We start from the raw sequence: 20564 nt of genomic DNA, 5'->3' as shown, positions 1-20564 counted from the left end.
GGTGATGCGTTGTGCAGACCTCACTACCCTCTGGAGAGCCTTACGGTTGAGGGCGGTGCAGTTGCCATACCAGGCGGTGATACAGCCCGCCAGGATGCTCTCGATTGTGCATCTGTAGAAGTTTGTGAGTGCTTTTGGTGACAAGCCGAATTTCTTCAGCCTCCTGAGGTTGAAGAGGCGCTGCTGCGCCTTCCTCACGATGCTGTCTGTGTGAGTGGACCAATTCAGTTTGTCTGTGATGTGTATGCCGAGGAACTTAAAACTTGCTACCCTCTCCACTACTGTTCCATCGATGTGGATAGGGGGTGTTCCCTCTGCTGTTTCCTGAAGTCCACAATCATCTCCTTAGTTTTGTTGACGTTGAGTGTGAGGTTATTTTCCTGACACCACACTCCGAGGGCCCTCACCTCCTCCCTGTAGGCCGTCTCGTCGTTGTTGGTAATCAAGCCTACCACTGTTGTGTCGTCCGCAAACTTGATGATTGAGTTGGGGGCGTGCATGGCCACGCAGTCGTGGGTGAACAGGGAGTACAGGAGAGGGCTCAGAACGCACCCTTGTGGGGCCCCAGTGTTGAGGATCAGCGGGGAGGAGATGTTGTTGCCTACCCTCACCACCTGGGGGCGGCCCGTCAGGAAGTCCAGTACCCAGTTGCACAGGGCGGGGTCGAGACCCAGGGTCTCGAGCTTGATGACGAGCTTGGAGGGTACTATGGTGTTGAATGCCAAGCTGTAGTCGATGAACAGCATTCTCACATAGGTATTCCTCTTGTCCAGATGGGTTAGGGCAGTGTGCAGTGTGGTTGAGATTGCATCGTCTGTGGACCTATTTGGGCGGTAAGCAAATTGGAGTGGGTCAAGGGTGTCAGGTAGGGTGGAGGTGATATGGTCCTTGACTAGTCTCTCAAAGCACTTCATGATGACGGATGTGAGTGCTACGGGGCGGTAGTCGTTTAGCTCAGTTACCTTAGCTTTCTTGGGAACAGGAACAATGGTGGCCCTCTTGAAGCATGTGGGAACAGCAGACTGGTATAGGGATTGATTGAATATGTCCGTAAACACACCGGCCAGCTGGTCTGCGCATGCTCTGAGGGCGCGACAGAGTAGGGGTAGTAAGTTGGTGGTCTGTTGATACCCCTCTAGTGGTGTGGGGGCTGTGCATTGGCAAAGTGGGTGGGGTTATATTCTGCCTGGTTGGGGATATTGTTGGACAGGGGGAGGTCTCAGCCTCCAGTATCTATGCTGCAATGGTCAATGTGCCAGGGGGCTAGGGTCAGTCTCTCGTGTAATTCTCCTGTCTTCTCTGGTGTCCTGTGTGATCTAAAGTATGCCCCCTCTAATTCTCCCATCTCTCTCGCTCTCTCCCCTCCCAGAGGACCTGAGCCCTAAGACCATGCCTCAGGACTACCTGGCCTGATGACTCCTGGCTGTCTTTGTCCCTAGTCCACCTGGTCATGCTGCTGATCCAATTTCTGCTGTTTTGCCTGTGGCGATGGAACCCTGATCTGTTCATCAGACGTGCTACCTTGTCCCGGACCTGCTGTTTTCAACTATCTCTATCCCTCTCCCTCTCTACTGCACCTGCTGTCTCGTACTCTGAATGCTCGACTATGAAAAGCCAACTGACATTTACTCCTGAGGTGCTGACTTGTTGCATTGTGATTATTATTTGATCCTGCTGGTCATCTATGACCGTCTTTAAGAACGATCTGGTCTTAGTGACCATGGATAATCTCCACCCGGCACAGCCAGAAGAGGACTGGCCACCCCTCAGAGCCTGGTTCCTCTCTAGGTTTCTTCCTAGGTTCCTGCCTTTCTAGGGAGTTTTTTTTCCTAGCCACCGTTCTTATACATCCCTAACTATAACATTTTCCCATAAGACAGAACTGCCAAAGGGGGCAGAGTTAGCCTGCAGAGTTCTGTCATACTATCCAGGTCTGTGCCCTAACAATTTCTACTTTTAAAAATCCACCATTCCAAGTCTCGCACCGTGGCCACTTCTTATAGACCCCGCAGCCCCCAGCTGTGCCCTGAACACCATATGTGAATTGATCGCCCCCCTCATCTATCTTCAGAGTTCATACTGTTAGGTGACCTAAACTAGGACATGCTAAACACCCAGCCATCCTACAATTTAAGCTAGGTGCCCTCAATCTCACACAAATTATCAAGGAAGCTACCAGGTACAACCCTAAATCTGCAACCATGGGCACCCTCTTAGATATCATCCTGACCAATTTGCCCTCTACCTCAACCTCTGCTGTCTTCAAGTAGGATCTCAGCGATCACTGCCTCATTGCCTGTGTGTAATGTGTCTGCGTTCAAATGACCACCCCTCATTACTGTCAAGCTCTCCCTAAAACACTTCAGCGAGCAGGCCTTTCTAATTAACCTGGCCTGCGTATCCTGGAAAGATACTGACCTCATCCCGTCAGTAGAGGATGCCTGGTTGCTCTTCAAAAATGCTTTCTTCTCCATCTTAAATAAGCATGCCCCATTCAAAAAATGTAGAACAAAGAACAGACATAGCCCTTGGTTCATCCCAGACATGACTGCCCTTGACCAGCACAAACATCCTGTGGCATTCTGCATTAGCATCGAATAGCCCCTGTGAAATGCAGCATTTCTGGGAAGTCAGTAACAAATATACATAGTCAGTCAGTTAGGGAAGCTAAGGCTAGCTTTTTCATACAGAGATTTGCTTCCTGTCGCAATCATCCCACTCTTCAAAGGGAGAGACACTCTAGACCCAAACTGTTAGACTTATATCCATCCTGCCCTGTCTTTCAAAAAAAAAATCAAAAGCCAAGTCAATAAACAGATCACAGACAATTGCGAATCCCACCATACCTTCTCCACTATGCAGTCTGGTTTCTGAGCTGAGCTGGGTGCACCTCAGCCACGCTCAAGGTCCTAAAGGATATCATAAAAAAACGATAAAAGACAGTACTGTGCAGCCGTCTTCATCGACCTGGCCAAGGCTTTCGACTCTGTCAATCACCAGGATTCTTATTGGCAGACTCAACAGCCTTGGCTTCTCAAATGATTGCCTCACCTGGTTCACCAACTACTTCTCTGATAGAGTTCAGTGTGTCAAATCGGAGGGCCTGTTGTCCGTACCTCTGGCAGTCTCTATGGGGGTGTCACAGGGTTAAATTCTCAGGCCGACACTTTTCTCTGTTTATATCAATGATGTCGCTCTTGCTGCTGGTGATACTCTGATCTGCCTCTACACAGACGACACCATTCTGTATACATCTGGCCCTTTGGAAACTGTGCTAACAAACCTTCAAACGAGCTTCAACACCATACAACACTCCTTCCGTGGCCTCAAACTACTTTTAAATGCGAGTAAAACTAAGTGTGTGCTCTTCAACCGATTGCTGCCCGCACCCTCCAGCCCGACTAGCATCACTACTCTGGACGGTTCTGACCTAGAATATGTGGACAGCTACAAATACCTAGGTGCCTGGTTAGACCGTAAACTCTCCTTCCAGACTCACATTAAGCATCTCCAATACAAAATTTAATCTAGAATCAGCTTCTTATTTCGCAACAAAGCCTCCTTCACTCATGCCGCCAAACATAACCTCGTAAAACTGACTATCCTACCGATCCTTGACTTCGGCAATGTCATTTACAAAATAGCCCCAACACTCTACTCATCAAACTGGATGCAGTCTATCACAGTGCCATCTGTTTTATCACCAAAGCCCCATATACTACCCACCACTGCGACCTGTATGCTCTCGTTGGCTGGCCCTCACTACATATCCGTCTCCAAACCCACCGTCTCCAGGTAATCTATAAGTCTCTGATAGGTAACGCCCCGCCTTAGTTCACTGGTCACCATAGCATCACCCACCTGTAGCATGCGCTCCAGCAGGTATATTGCACTGGTCATCCCCAAAGCCAACACCTCCTTTGGCCGCCTTTCCATCCAGTTCTCTGCTGCCAACGACTGGAACGAATTGCATAAATCTCTGATACTGGAGTTGTATTTCTCCCTCTCTAACTTTAAGCATCAGCTGTCAGAGCAGCTTACCGATCACTGCACCTGTACACAGACAATCTGTAAATAGCACACCCGACTACCTCATCCCCATATTATTACTTACTCTCTTGCTCTTTTGTTTCTGTATAAACAACTTGTGACATCTGCTGATGTAAAGAGGGCTTTATGAATACATTTCATTTTTATTTGAGAAAGAGAGACAAAATTTAGGAAGTTGTGTGCACTGTTGTCTGCTGTATGTGTGGTCATGGTTTTGGTAAACCATTTTCTCACAAATTGAGGGACTATTGTCCTCACATGACAGGTCATTCCCAGCCTCAGAGGATACAATGTTTCTGTGTTCATCTCAGCACTGTCCTCATTCTCAGAAGGGCCAACATTTATCAGGGTTAGGCCAATACCATACCTAGAGGTTTAAAACAGTCAGATGTTGTGGTTAAAACATCATACCCCCCAATAATATCCAGACATTTCTCTTCTTAAAACCCATCAATGAGCATAACCTTGTAGAGATAAAAGTTGAATGAAAATAAATGTGAAAACTTATTGTGGAAGTAATTACTCGCAAGTCCCCTTGGTAACGGATTCAGTCAGACCGATCTTGGCCCTGTGTTGAGGCCGAAGAGAAACTCACGTTTTTGAAAAATATAAATATATACAGTCAGGTCCCAAAAAAATTCTCCCTTGATAAAGATGAGCAAAAAAGACTTACTATACTGAGCTCCACATTTTTATTATGATATTTTACACCAATACAATTGCTCTGAGAAAGAGATTTTATATGGAGGAATGATCTAATATCCCTCCCAATCTATTAAAACATTTTAAGAAATCTAAAGAAAATATTTGTCAAAATTATTGGCACACCTGTTTTTAATACTGCAAAACTCCCCTTGCGAGGAAAATGGCACTGAGCCTTTTTCTAAAATGTTTTAATAGATTGGGAGGGATATTAGATCATTCCTCCATATAGAATCTTTACAGATGCTTGATGTCCTTCATCTGCACGTATGGTCTGCCCTCTTCAATTCAAACCACAGGTTTTCAATGGGGTTTAAGTCCAGAGACTAAAATGGCCCTTGCAAAATGTTGATTTTGTTGTCAATTAAGCATTTCTTTGTGGATTTGATGTGTGCCAATTGCCTCTGCCTTGTGTCTGTCTATGTATTTGTTTTTGCCTCTGAGTTTGTCTCTGTCTGTGTGACTATCTGTTGTAGATGGCACTCCTAGGGAAGTGTCAACAGAGGAAGATGACAAAGAAATTGCCATGGGTAGTTGTGGCTATGGCAATTTCTTCACCATCGCATATTTTTATTTGGTTCCTGATTAGAGAGTGTGAACTCATCAAGAGTCTGCTGTAATGGAAGAAGTTGTGTGCACTGCGGTCTGCTGTTGGTGTTGGTGAACCATTTTCTCACAAACCCAATGACCATTGTCCTCACATTGTGACGGCCCTGAATTATTCTGAACCGTCTCAGTGCAGCTCCTTCCAATAGGGCGCTTTCCCTTTAATTCCCAATTAAATAGCCAGCATCAGCTGCGCAAAAGTGGGGTTGTGATGGAGACGTGAATGAGGATGTGTTCAACCCTCAGTGCCGAAGCTTCTCTATTCCGTTTGTTTTGTTGCCGTTAAACGTGTGTTTTGTAGCCTAAGAGAGTTTACCCAGGATCGGATCCACTCTTTGCGTCCATGGACTACACCTCTCCGTTCTTCGTGGCCTTTCTCCGCTGGAGATCTATTGGCGGATTGGATTGTCTGACTGACCGACTGACTACCACCTTTTTGTATACGGTATTTCATTTGTTTTGATGCGATGTATACTTTGATTTATGTAGTTAGTTGTAGTTGAGGACTTAGTAAGAGTTGATACGCTTTAAAGTTCTGTGGTAAAATAATTGTTATATTGATTGTATGTTTAATACTGGGTTTACGCTACACGGAATGAACGGACAAACATTGCGTGACAAAAGTCACTTGAGTTCACTGAACTCCTTTACCGGGCTGGACTCTTTTTAGGCCCGAGGTACAGGACATTTCTGGAGGAACCAGAACTCATTGTGATATTATTATATGTGTGTAATCATTGTTGTTGCTAATACAACCCACGCAAAAGAATATAGTTTTTGAAGTTCTTTCCAATGTTTTAAGGGTTTATGAAAAGTTTATTTCCATCCTGACTTTTACATAAGTCCTTTGTATTGGTGTAGACTTGACGGACCAGATGGGACTCATCCCCACTCAAACTAAAAGGAGAAACTAATGTTTTCTCTGGTAGGCACAACCTACCTGGCACCCCTATAAATAATAACCTCAAGTCAAAACCGTTACAACATGACAAGTCATTCACAGCCTCAGAGGATGCAATGTTTCTGCATTCACTTCAGCGCTGTCCTCATTCTCAGCAGGGTCAGCATTTACAGGGTTATGCCAATACCCGTACTTAGAGCTTTAAAAACAGTAAGACATCATGGTTAATATGTCATAATTAAGCAATAAGGGCCGAGGTGGTGTGGTATATGGCCAATATACCATGGCTAAGGGGCTGTTATTTTCGCACGATGCAATGCAGATTGCCTGGACACAGCCCTTAGCAGTGGTATATTGGCTATATATTACAACCCCCCAAGGTGCCTTATTGCTATTATAAACTGGTTACCAATGTAATTAGAGCAGTAAAAATACATGTTTTGTCATACCCGTGGTATACGGTCTGATGTACCACGGCTGTCAGCCAATCAGCATTCAAGGCTCGATCCACCCAGTTTATAATCCTCAATCATATCCAGACATTTTTCATCTTAAAAACATAAATGAGAAGAACCTGTATAGATAAAAGTTGCATGAAATAACCAGCACTCCAAATCAGCAACCAGCACTCCTGTGTTCCAATGGCACGTTGGGTTAGCCTTATTGTTGAAGTAGTTACTCTCTCTTTCTCTGTGGTCAGCAGTGTGCCATCCACACATTTGCAAGTCCCCTCGGTAACAGATTCAGTCAGACCAATCTAGACTATTGTGATGAGGCCGGGTAGAGAGTTTCAAGTTCCTTGGTGCCCACATCACCAACAAACTATCATGGTCCAAACACACCAAGACAGTCGTGAAGAGGACACAACAACACCTTTTCCCCCTCAGGAGACTGAAAAGATTTGGCATGGGTCCCCAGATCCTCAAAAATGTCTACAAGGGCCAAGCGTCCTGCCTCAAGCCAAGCCTCCTGCCATCAAGGACCTATATACTAGGCGGTGTCAGAGGAAGGCCCAAAACATTGTCAAAGACTCCAGCCACTCTAGTCATAGACTATTCTCTCTGCTACTGCATGGCAAGGGGTACCGGAGTGCCAAGTCTAGGTCCAAAAGGCTCCTTAACAGCTTCTACCCCAAGCCATAAGACTGCTGAACAATTCATCAAATGGCCACCCAGACTATCCCCCCCCCTTTGTTTTTACACTGCTGCTACTCGCTGTTTATTATCTATGCATAGTCACTTCACCCCTACCTACATGTACAAATGACCTCGACTAACCTGTAAATATTTTCTTAGCTCTATTTCTTGAACTGCGTTGTTGGTTAAGGGCTTGTAAGTACGCATTTCAGAGTAAGATCTACACCTGTTGTAGTTGGTGCATGTAACAAATACATTTACATTTAATTTGATTCGTAGAGAAAGTCATATTGTTGAAAAAGATAAATATATGCAGCCAGGTCCAAAATTATTGTCATCCTCGATAAAGATGAGCAAAAAAGACTGTATAAAATAATAAAAATACTCCACATCTTTTTTTTATGATGATATTCAATTGCTCATAGAAAGATATTTTGTTTAACATGTCATGAAAAAATCTAATAAAGATAGGGGTCAAAATTATTGGCACCCCTGTTTTTAACATTGCAAAACTCCCCTTGCGAGGATAACGGCACTGAGCCTTTTCCTAAAATGTTTTATGAGATTGAGAGGGATATTAGACCATTCCTCCATACAGAATCTTTACAGATGCTTTGATATCCTTCATCTGCACGTATGGTCTGCCCTCTTCAATACAAACCACAGGTTTTCAATGGGGTTCAAGTCCGGAGACTGAGATGGCCATTGCAACATGTTGATTTTGTTGTCAACAAAGCATTTATTTGTGGATTTGTTGTGTTCTAATTGCCTCTGCCTTGTGTCTGTCTCTTTGTGTGTCTGTCTCTGTGTGTGTTTGTCTCTGAGTTTGTCTCTGTGACTATCTGCTGTAGACACTCCCAGGGAAGTGTCAATAAAAATAACAAAAATGATGACAAAAAAAATGACATGGGTAGTTGTGTGCTACGGCATTTTCTTCACCTTTTCATATTTTCATTTGGTTCCCCGAGTAGTGAGTGTGAACTTAACAAGAGTCTGCTGTAATGGCTTCATGTTGTATCTGTTGAAGTGGGGAAACATAACTGCTAATACACAGGAAGCTAATAAGTAAGGATTTCATTCATATGCTAATACAAAAAAAAACCAAAATGAGCTATTTCTGTTGTAAAAATCTGTTCTGTTGAGTCTATTGTGCTGACTTCATGTTGTGTCTGATGTGTGAAACATAACTACTGGTCCACAGGAAGCTACACTATCAGGAAATAAGCAGGAATGTAGTTGAGCTGACAGACATTTAGCCCATCCCACCCCCCATAAAGCTATGACATTTGGCGCTCACCTGGAATTATTTATGTCTGATAAAAACAAACACAAAATTCAACCCATATGATCTAATACACAATAAAAGTACACTAAAACATATACAGATGTTATATGATAAGCCTTTTCATATTTTGTACTATGTCATATTTCACCTTCATTACTTTACCAAACATATCATGACATTAGTGATAGTCAAAATCTGTTAAAATTGTGAACGTCTAAATCAACATTTGGGACCTTTTAAACAACGTACTTCTGTCCTATAGACAAGGGGAGAAGGGATAGGTAAATGGAGAAATGTGTCTGCTTCTGACACACCAAATGACTACTTATTTTAGGTTTAAGGAAGTGGGTAGTTCACATTCTTTATCGTTGAGCTAATTAAGTCATGTATTTAGATCCGCCTGCTCAAGACACATCCAGTGATTTCCTTGCCATATCTGTGCCCTGAATCAGTTGAATAAATGTTTTTCTAAGGACCACTCCTTTGACGTAATGTTGCAGTGAAGTGATATAAATTGATGTAATCATGCAGCCGACCACCAGAGGGATGCAAATACCAGCTTATTCCACAGAGGACCTTTACATGGTCTTAGGAAGGTCAGGATTGCTGTCTTCTGAATTATAAAATGGTGGGAAATCAATAAAATAAGCCATGTAAACCTTTACATATATTTTAAAGTAATTCCAGTGCCCAATTTTGGGGACTGTCAGCTTAAGAGGATTTAATATACAAATACAAAAAATCGAATACATTTGCATACTTGTGTGTGTGCATGTGTATGTGTGTGAGAGAGAGTGTGTATGTGAGACAGATAGAGAGATTGAAGGAGGAAGTTGTGTGCACTGGGGTCTGCTGTTTGTGTTACAGTATGTTATCATTGTCACACCCTGATCTGTTTCACCTGTCTTTGTACTTGTCTCCACCCTCTTCCAGGTCTTGCCCATCTACCCCATTATCCCCAGTGTATTTATAGCTGTGTTCTCTGTTTGTCTGTTGCCAGATCATCTTGTCTTGTCAAGCCTACCAGCATTTTTGCCTTGCTCATGTGACCTGTTTTCTAGTTTTCCAGATGTTGACCCTAGAGCCTGGCCTGACCCTAAGACTGCCTGCCATTCAGTACCTTTTGATTCTGATCTGGATTATTGACCTCCGCCTGCTGTCGTTTTGCCTGCCCCATGTTCTATTTAATTTGGCATTCTTTTTTATTATTGAATGTTTAGAACATACAATATACTTGCAGTGAAGCCGCTCAACAACTACATCACATTAGTCATCGAACGGACTCCCAACCAGAGACACACAGAAGAAACAAGGGTCAACACGCTGCTCAAGGGCACGTCGATGGGGACCCGAACTAGGGATCCATCAGCCACCGGCCTAAGCTCTCACCCGCCAGGCCAGCAGCCCTCCAATACCCCCCCCCCCACCCCAAAGATCCCCAAGAGCTGCCCCTCAACCATCCAAGGGGATTATTTTTACTTAATATTTTTTTTTATTTTTTTATCTTTGACCGTAATTCTATCCCCCGCCCAGCAACTCCCCTCCCACTTGTCTCCAATTCCACATCCCAACCCTCAGCTTCCCTCAGCCCATCCCATCTATCTCTGCTGGCCACCCTCTTAATATTTCTACGCGCCATATAACTTTTAAATATGCTGTAACGTTAAACACACTTTCAATCTATCTAATCGAATAGAATCCACAGATTGCGAGTTGAAGATAAATACTTTTACCAAGAGTATTAGTATATTATTAATAGCCTTCCCCTGTTCTACTAATACACTTTTCTTACTTTGACACTGTATGCATCTGCATCTTCCTTAAAGCTTGATAATCGTGGTAAACTATTTTACCATGTTGGTAAACCATTTTCTCACAAATCCTGTGATGAATATCAAATCAAATTTATTTATATAGCCCTTCGTACATCAGCTGATATCTCAAAGTGCTGTACAGAAACCCAGCCTAAAACCCCAAACAGCAAGCAATGCAGGTGTAGAAGCACGGTGGCTAGGAAAAACTCCCTGGAAAGGCCAAAACCTAGGAAGAAACCTAGAGAGGAACCAGGCTATGTGGGGTGGCCAGTCCTCTTCTGGCTGTGCCGGGTGGAGATTATAACAGAACATGGCCAAGATGTTCAAATGTTCATAAATGACCAGTATGGTCGAATAATAATAAGACAGAACAGTTGAAACTGGAGCAGCAGCATGGCCAGGTGGACTGGGGACAGCAAGGAGTCATCATGTCAGGTAGTCCTGGGGCATGGTCCTAGGGCTCAGGTCAGTTGAAACTGGAGCAGCAGCATGGCCAGGTGGACTGGGGACAGCAAGGAGTCATCATGTCAGGTAGTCCTGGGGCATGGTCCTAGGGCTCAGGTCCTCCGAGAGAGAGAAAGAAAGAGAGAAGGAGAGAATTAGAGAATGCACACTTAGATTCACACAGGACACCGAATAGGACAGGAGAAGTACTCCAGATATAACAAACTGACCCTAGCCCCCCGACACATAAACTACTGCAGCATAAATACTGGAGGCTGAGACATATCCTCACATTACAAGTCATTCTGCATTACCAGGGGTTAAAAATAGTCAGACATTATGGTTAAAACATCAATATCCTCGATAATAACCAAAAAAAAATCAACTTTGTTGACTTCTGCCATCAATGAGAATAACCTCTATCGATAAGTAGTCAAAGTAAGTAGTTATCCTTCCTTTCTATGTGGTCAGTGGTGTGCCATCCACCCATTTCCATGTCGAAAGTGTTCCAAGTGTAGGGCAGGACAATGCCACAACTAGACTCACCTAGCCTCTGGAGACAGGACACTCTGGAGATGCAGAAGCTTAACTTCTGGATGGATACATGCAGTATCTAGGATACGTTCCACTGTTCACACCAGCTTATCACTTCCTTTTTACCTTCTTTATAGTCTATTTGGAAGGGTTAGGGGGTCCAAAAAAAAACATGTCAAATTTGAACCTTTTAATACGCAGTATGCCGGTGTGGATATCTTGACAAAGCCTTGCTCTCATCTCTTATCTTATGAGGGAAATGCTCCCTACCTCGTGTGCCTTGGTGCTCAGCTCTTTCCCTCCTTCTGTGTTCCCTTTTTTCCCCTCCCTCTATCATTTCACCAGAAGTCATCTGAACACTCAATCGTCAGACAATCTGCTTCAATAAACTGACAGACGACATAACTAATTTCTCTTTGGAGCTGGGGGTTGACGGAGCAGCGGAGAGGGGGAGGGCTAAAGACAGACAGACAACACTGTTTCCCATTCACAGGTTGCGTCTCAAATGGCACCCTATTCCCTATAAAGTGCACTACTTTTGACCAGTGCCATAGTGCACTATATAGGGAATAGGGTGCCATTTGGGACACAAGCGTACACTGAGCTGGTCCCATTGTATTCCTCTCCCGTCCCTGGGTGATGTACGCCGCCTGCTAGCCAAGCTTATCTACGGGAACACACGCGGTCCTGACATCTTGCGAGGCAAACAAACAAACTTCCAGTACTGGCAGAGAGGGAAAGACATGATTGGGAAATATGTAGTGGCCTCCCAGAGCGAGCGATGATGAACAATGCATTTGGAAATGCACCTCGGAGCATTTTTCTGAGAACAAAAGCAACCAAGCCAAGTCAATGGACATTTTCCAGAAGTAACACATTTACCACAGATTAGTCCTCTTTTCTTATATGCTTGGCCTTATTAGGGAATCCATTTGCCATGGCTATTTTATCATGAGCGGGGGCATGCTGTAGAAGCTTTCTAATGTGGGGTCTTGGCAGACTGCACCACTGTATGTGGATGCATCCAAAATGGCACTCTATTCCCTGTAGAGTGCACTACTTTTGAACAAAGGTATCACTATGTAGGGAGAAGGGTGCCATTTGGGAGGCGGGCTGGGACTTCACAGTTCATGGGCCACACTGCATGCCACACGGCCATATTTCAAACTGACGCTGATCTAAATGATTAATTTCCTGCTTCATGTATTAAATAATGAACTATCTTTAATTCATGATTCAGGCACTGTGCATAGCGAGACCCCGAGTTAGAATTTCGAGGGAGTGGGACGGGGTTATACTTAACACCAGGGATACCTTCTATTACCAGGACGGATGATGGACGGACCAACGACGTAAACGTCCCAAATGGCACCCTGTTCTTTATATAGTAAATAAGGGTGCCATTTTGGATGCAGCCTCAGTCTGCTCATGTAACAGACGTGGTTTGGAGAGCCATGCACACGTGATGAGTTGACTTGCCCGACACGCGTGTGTTAGCCTTAGCTCAGCAGGTTAGCACATCACATCAGGAGTTGATTTCCAACAGAAATATCACTCTTTTCTCACCTGACACCTCTCTAGTGCGGCACCGCAGGCCTTTGTGTAGCATGTCTTATTGCATCACACAGAAGAAAGAAAGAGTCGTCCTACAGAAACCTCATTTACAGGGCGAACCGTTTCCAATCATATCCCAGACTGTCTGAGCACCAACGGGTAGGGGGAGGAACAATACGGGTGTTCGGGGTCGTGAATGAGATGAGACGGTGATTACTACATGAATAGCCCCATTACTACAGCTCCATTGGATGAGCTGATAGGCTAGGAGAAGTCTGCAATCATGAGGTCATAGTAAAGTGTTGATGTGATGATAACAGCAGGGGTTAATACAGTATGTGTGTTCCACAGACTGGCAAGGCAAGGGCAATGGATGCAGGATTCCTAGGGGCAAATCAATGACGGAAATAACAAAGCATTCAGGTTGAAATTAGGGGAGCGATTAATATGTTGTAAATGGACACAGTTTGAACCCCTGTGTTCTATGGTCATATCGGACGCAGCCGGACATGCTATCTGTTCTTCTGGATTCGTTTGTGGATTAACAGATGAAATCCATACATGCAGCTGGTGACTAGGGATAAATCCATACATGCAGCTGGTGACTAGGGATAAATCCATACCACAACTGTAGTGGATGCGTTAGGTCATGTTTGACTTTGAATATAATTTAACCAGAGTTTGTTTGGTAACATTGCAGCTGTGCACTTTTTCTTGTTACTATATACAGCAAAAAAACTCAAACCTTTAACCTGACCCCAAGTGCACTGCTGCAATGTGTAATTCCAGTATACACAATACTTCAAAACATAGTCACACTGTAAGGGAAAGTGTTCATTTTGAGAATTAGAGGAACACTTGCCAAGCCTAATGCAGGCCAGAGCTATTGACGTTGGTTGTCATTGACCTACAGTAGGTCACCCACATAGATGGGTTTAGTGAGATTCTCATAACCTCTATGCATGACAGGAATTACATTGGAGTGTTACAGCGTAACTAGGCGTGTTAAAACCAGCATCTTATCACAGCCGTCCGTCTAGAGACATACAATATATTCCATGTATAGTAGATACATCCAGTCCAAAAAAGGTAGCAAATAAACAGACTCCCCAGAGTCTCAACCTGTGAAGTCCCAGCCTGCAACACATGGTCTAAACTCTCATTAGCAGCTCTGATGTCAATCTGTCCTTCTATTCATCGAGTCTGTTTCAGGGAAAGAGCACAACGTAGAGAGTGCTCGCTCCTACTGACTGCAATGTGGGGCTTGATTTAGGTACGTCAGTTAAAAACATGGTGGTGATTATTTAAGCAAAAGGGGCCAGAGGGGGAGTGGTATATGAGGGCTGTTCTTATGCATGAGTGCCTGGATACAGCCCTTAGACGTGGTATATTGGCCATATACCACCAACCCCTGAGGATAAACTGGTTACCAACGTAATTATAAAAATGTTAATAAATGTTTTGTCATACCCTGTGGTATAAGGTCTGATATACCACAGCTGTCAGCCAATCAGCAATCAGGGCTCGAACCAGACAGTTTATAAATAATGATATATACTGTATGTATATATAATAATATATATCATATATATGTCATTTATAGTTTAAGTATTTAGCCCCTTGTTTAAGTGTTTTGCTTAAATTACTAATTGTCTGATTAAGCTTTGTGACTGAGGTGATTAAACTTAAAATCATTAGTAATCATTCAACGGCTCAGACGCAAGAGGTATGTGGCAGGGTCTACAGTCAATCACGGACTACAAGAAGAAAACCAGCCCAGTCACAGACCAGGATGTCTTGCTCCCAGGCAGACTAAATAACTTTTTTGCCCGCTTTGAGGACAATACAGTGCCACTGACACGGCCTGCAACGAAAACATGCGGACTCTCCTTCACTGCAGCCGAGGTGAGTAAAACATTTAAACGTGTTAACCCTCGCAAGGCTGCAGGCCCAGACGGCATCCCCAGCCGCGCCCTCAGAGCATGCGCAGACCAGCTGGCCGGTGTGTTCACGGACATATTCAATCAATCCCTATACCAGTCTGCTGTTCCCACATGCTTCAAGAGGGCCACCATTGTTCCTGTTCCCAAGAAAGCTAAGGTAACTGAGCTAAACGACTACCGCCCGTAGCACTCACTTCCGTCATCATGAAGTGCTTTGAGAGACTAGTCAAGGACCATATCACCTCCACCCTACCTGACACCCTAGACCCACTCCAATTTGCTTACCGCCCAAATAGGTCCACAGACGATGCAATCTCAACCACACTGCACACTGCCCTAACCCATCTGGACAAGAGGAATACCTATGTGAGAATGCTGTTCATCGACTACAGCTTGGCATTCAACACCATAGTACCCTCCAAGCTCGTCATCAAGCTCGAGACCCTGGGTCTCGACCCCGCCCTGTGCAACTGGGTACTGGACTTCCTGACCGGCCGCCCCGGTGGTGGTGAGGGTAGGCAACAACATCTCCACCCCGCTGATCCTCAACACTGGGGCCCCACAAGGGTGCGTTCTGAGCCCTCTCCTGTACTCCCTGTTCACCCACGACTGCGTGGCCACGCACGCCTCCAACTCAATCATCAAGTTTGCGGACGACACAACAGTGGTAGGCTTGATTACCAAAAACGACGAGACGGCCTACAGGGAGGAGGTGAGGGCCCTCAGAGTGTGGTGTCAGGAAAATAACCTCACACTGAACGTCAACAAAACTAAGGAGATGATTGTGGACTTCAGGAAACAGCAGAGGGAACACCCCCCTATCCACATCGATGGAACAGTAGTGGAGAGGGTAGCAAGTTTTAAGTTCCTCGGCATACACATCACAGACAAACTGAATTGGTCCACTCACACAGACAGCATCGTGAAGAAGGCGCAGCAGCGCCTCTTCAACCTCAGGAGGCTGAAGAAATTCGGCTTGTCACCAAAAGCACCTACAAACTTCTACAGATGCGCAATCGAGAGCATCCTGGCGGGCTGTATCACCGCCTGGTACAGCAACTGCTCCGCCCACAACCGTAAGGCTCTCCAGAGGGTAGTGAGGTCTGCACAACGCATCACCGGGGGCAAACTACCTGCCCTCCAGGACACCTACACCACCCGATGTTACAGGAAGGCCATAAAGATCATCAAGGACAACAACCACCCGAGCCACTGCCTGTTCACCCCGCTATCATCCAGAAGGCGAGGTCAGTACAGGTGCATCAAAGCTGGGACCGAGAGACTGAAAAACAGCTTCTATCTCAAGGCCATCAGACTGTTAAACAGCCACCACTAACATTGAGTGGCTGCTGCCAACACACTGACTCACTCCAGCCACTTTAATAATGGGAATTGATGGGAAATGATGTAAAATATATCACTATCCACTTTAAACAATGCTACCTAATATAATGTTTACATACCCTACATTACTCATCTCATATGTAATCGTATATACTGTACTCTATATCATCTACTGCATCCTTATGTAATACATGTATCACTAGCCACTTTAACTATGCCACTTTGTTTACATACTCATCTCATATGTATATACTGTACTCGATACCATCTACTGTATCTTGCCTAAGCTGCTCTGTACCATCACTCATTCATATATCTTTATGTACATATTCTTTATCTCCTTACACTGTGTATAAGACGGTATTTTTTTTTTTAATTGTTAGTTAGATTACTTGTTGGATTATTACTGCATTGTCGGAACTAGAAGCACAAGCATTTCGCTACACTCGCATTGACATCTGCTAACCATGTGTATGTGACAAATAAAATTTGATTTGATTTGATGATTTGAGCATGCAGTCGTCTGGGATAGGCTCGTTAATCGAATTAGCGACCTCCTACTGCCTTGGTGAATTTGCCGCCACGTGGGTCAGGAGACTGGCTACACTTGTGATGGTTAGGGTTAGTCTGTGACTCGTTAAACGCAGTAAGAACCGCTTGATGACTTTGGTGTCTTGGGTTGACGGCCATCTCTGCTATTTCATGATCAGCGCAATGGATGAAAACAGTGTCTGAAAATGTTGTGATCGATAGTGGACGTGTGTACAGTACAGAGAGGAATGTTTTTGAATGTGGTCTTACGTAAGTGTCAATGACTCTCCTCCGGTTATTTTGGGATCTGAGATGGATGTTGCCTCCTGTTATCGGTGAGTGGTGACTGACACTTGGCTACTCTGACACTGTTAATGGCTCATTTTACAGTTCTTCACATTGCACCTTGCTCTGTCTGAAGGAGAGAACTATGAGTTACAACAGAATAGCAGAGAGAGAGGCCTTCCCTGTTTCACACCACGCGGCTGTAAGTGAAGGTGGCGTTGATTGGGAAAGTCTCGTATCCGAGATGAAGCATCGGACAAAGCAATCTATATGCCTGTAAACAGAAACTAAGGTGGAAGGTGTAGAAGCAATGTAAAAAGCGTATAACGTGTACCCTACTCAAGCAGTGGCGAAAAAAAGCCATCAATACTTATTCTTGTTTGGTTTCTCTACAGACACAAATGAAATGTTTTTTTTTAGGAAAAGAAATTAAATCATTCTCCTGATTGGACTATAATAGACCAGTTGATACCGACACACTTTTCTGTTTGAAATCAATCAAATAAACAACGAACGTTTGGGCTGACTTAATTCTGTTAGCATTCCTTTCTAACACCAACATCCATCTTATCCGGAACGGTTGATTGTGCTTCCCTCTCTCCTCTTCCTCCTCCATTAACTGTGTTTATCCTCCAGCGAAGCATTTTACAGCTGGATATTGTTCCTCCGCGGAGCCGCGTACACCACAGCAGCCCTGCTAATTCCAACCCTGCTTCGCTCCGCCTTTTCACTGGATGAAATAGACCAGAGCCAATGAGAAACTTGAATCTTCCCCTAGCATTAGCTCAGTTCCCATATGCCTATACGTTAGTGTCCAAACCCATTGCTTCAAATCCAATCACCCATCCAGCGGGCTTACCGCTACAATCGAAAGGAGGCTATTGAATGGAGAGAGGAGACTAGTGTTGGGTTCACTAGACACGAAACGGAATCGGGCCGAAGCGGTTGCCTGACGACTCGTACCGAATTGAATTCCACTGCTCTATCTAATCGCTACATACATTCAGTCTGACACTGCCATCATAGATATCCTTTACGTTGACATCAAAATGCGGAGCGTTGTACAAAACAAGTCATCAGCAGCGTTTGGATTGTCTCTAACCAATCAGAGTATCAAACCCAATGACTGTTTCCCAAACGTCGCTTTTACCCACGTGTGTTCAGGCTCTGGCCCAATCCATCGGTTTCTGGGACCAATCAAAACAGTTTGAATGTGTTCACATTCGAAATGTCGTCGTGGAGGAGATCAAATCCAGACTCATTAGTGGGCGTGGCTTTAGGCAGAAGCGATGTGGCTGGGTAGCCAGGCAACCGAAACTGGGAGGTACTACAGTATAAGCAGTTCTGCAATAAGAAACTTTCATATTAGTTGTCTGTTACCTAAATGTTTCTGCTATGTTGTGCTCTAATGAATAGGACCTATTTAATTTGTTTTGTAACAGAGTCCTGAGTCTTCTGGATACATCAGTAGATGTGACTGGGTGCTTATGTAACATAAAGGAGTACATTAACAGTTCAACATCCCTGCAGTGATGTAATGCTGCTTCTCAGAACCGGAGTGAGATCGACAGAAATGTCTCCAAACAGGGACATTTCCTCTTCAATGGAGATTGGGGAGCTGTAAGTAGTTGACCCTAGACGCTGATCCGGGGTCCGTTTAGCATTTTCACCCACAATGGTAAAGAATTGGGGGAGGGGAAGCTGATCCTAGATCTGTACCTAGAGGAATTGTCAACCTGGAGGAGAAATTGGCTTCTTGGGTTCAAGGTTCAAGCCAAGGGTCAGCTGCTCCTCCACTTCAGTTTAGTTGTTTACTGCTAATCTGCTGCCGGTGTTTACTGTTATTTTTTTCTGAGCGGCCTAGATGTGCGAGTCAAGATGATGTGACACTGTTAATTCCCCTGCTTCACTCGTAAAACTGGTGTTAGGTGAAAGGGATGACCTCATTACACCTAAATTAAGAATGAGTCCAGAAGTGAGTCCAGGGTTGTATTCCAAATGGAACCCTATTCCCTATTTAGTGAACTACTTTGACCATGGGCCTATGGGCACTGGTCAAAAGTAGTGTGCTATAAAGGTATTGTGCAATACACCCTCTCCAGTGATGATGACAGTGTCTGCCTAAGTCTCAGGGTGGGGATCAGGGCTCCAGCCAGACACTGGGGTTGGCGTTGGAACATGTGGCCCCAGCAGATGGGAGTTTTATGAGAGTCTCGCCTGCTGTGGACAAGCCTGGTCACACACACACATTGGTTTTATTATCCAAGTGGGGACGAAAAATGTGTTCCCATTCAAAATCCTATTTTCCCTTAACCCTAACCCTAAACTTAGTCCTAACCCTAACCCTAACCCTAACCTTAACACCAAACCCCTATCCCTAAAACTAAACATAACCCTAACTCCTAATCCTTAACCCTAATTCTAACCATAAACCTAATTCTAACCCTAAATCTAAAATAGCCTTTTTCCTTTTTGGGGACCAGTGAGACATTCTTCTCTAATAAGGATGGTGGTAGAGCTACAAGAGTTTGGTGGATTTAAATGTGGTCTTGCTCGTCTTAGCACTATTTGACAAATGATTTATTTTAAACGTTGTATACAAAATAATGATGTTAGTAGCTCATCATCAAATACCGCCTCTTGCTTGGATCTGTGTGTAGCTAAAAATTATGCACGAATACAGCATATAGTTATATCTATCCACAGATGGAAACTCTATTCCCAGTGCAGATCCGCATTGCTCCAGATGAAGCAGGGGCAGCAGATGGCTGAGGCTGGGAGAGGGGCTCTGGGACTGGGTGGGGACAGAGGAGCTCGGTGGAGACTGGAGCCCCAGTTACTCCACTCTGGGTGCCTCATAATCCCACAAAGCCCTGGCTTCTCCCCGCTGACAAATAAGAAATGGCCCCCACCACCAACAGCTTGTCCCAGCCCCGGCCACTGCCTGCCATTCACCGAGAGCCATCATGCTGAGCTGGGAGACAATGAGTTGCCATTAACTGTTTCTCCTCTCTCTCTCGCCTCCTGATTTCTAAAGAGAGGGATGGAGAGGCGGGGAATACGACACACAGAGAGGGATGGAGAGGCGGGGAATACGACACACAGAGAGGGATGGAGAGGTGGGGAATACGACACACAGAGAGGGATGGACAGGCGGGGAATAAGACACACAGAGAGGGATGGACAGGCGGGGAATAAGACACACAGAGAGGGATGGAGAGGCGGGGAATACGACACACAGAGAGGGATGGAGAGGCGGGGAATAAGACACACAGAGAGGGATGGAGAGGCGGGGAATACGACACACAGAGAGGGATGGAGAGGCGGGGGACACACAGAGGGGGATGGAGAGGCGGGGAATACGACACACAGAGGGGGATGGAGAGGCGGGGAATACGACACACAGAGGGATGGAGAGGCGGGGAATACGACACA

This window comes from Oncorhynchus tshawytscha, linkage group LG34 (assembly GCF_018296145.1).
Source record: "Oncorhynchus tshawytscha isolate Ot180627B linkage group LG34, Otsh_v2.0, whole genome shotgun sequence".
NCBI classification, from domain to species: Eukaryota; Metazoa; Chordata; class Actinopteri; order Salmoniformes; family Salmonidae; genus Oncorhynchus; species Oncorhynchus tshawytscha.
Note: the sequence above shows the minus strand (reverse complement) of the source record.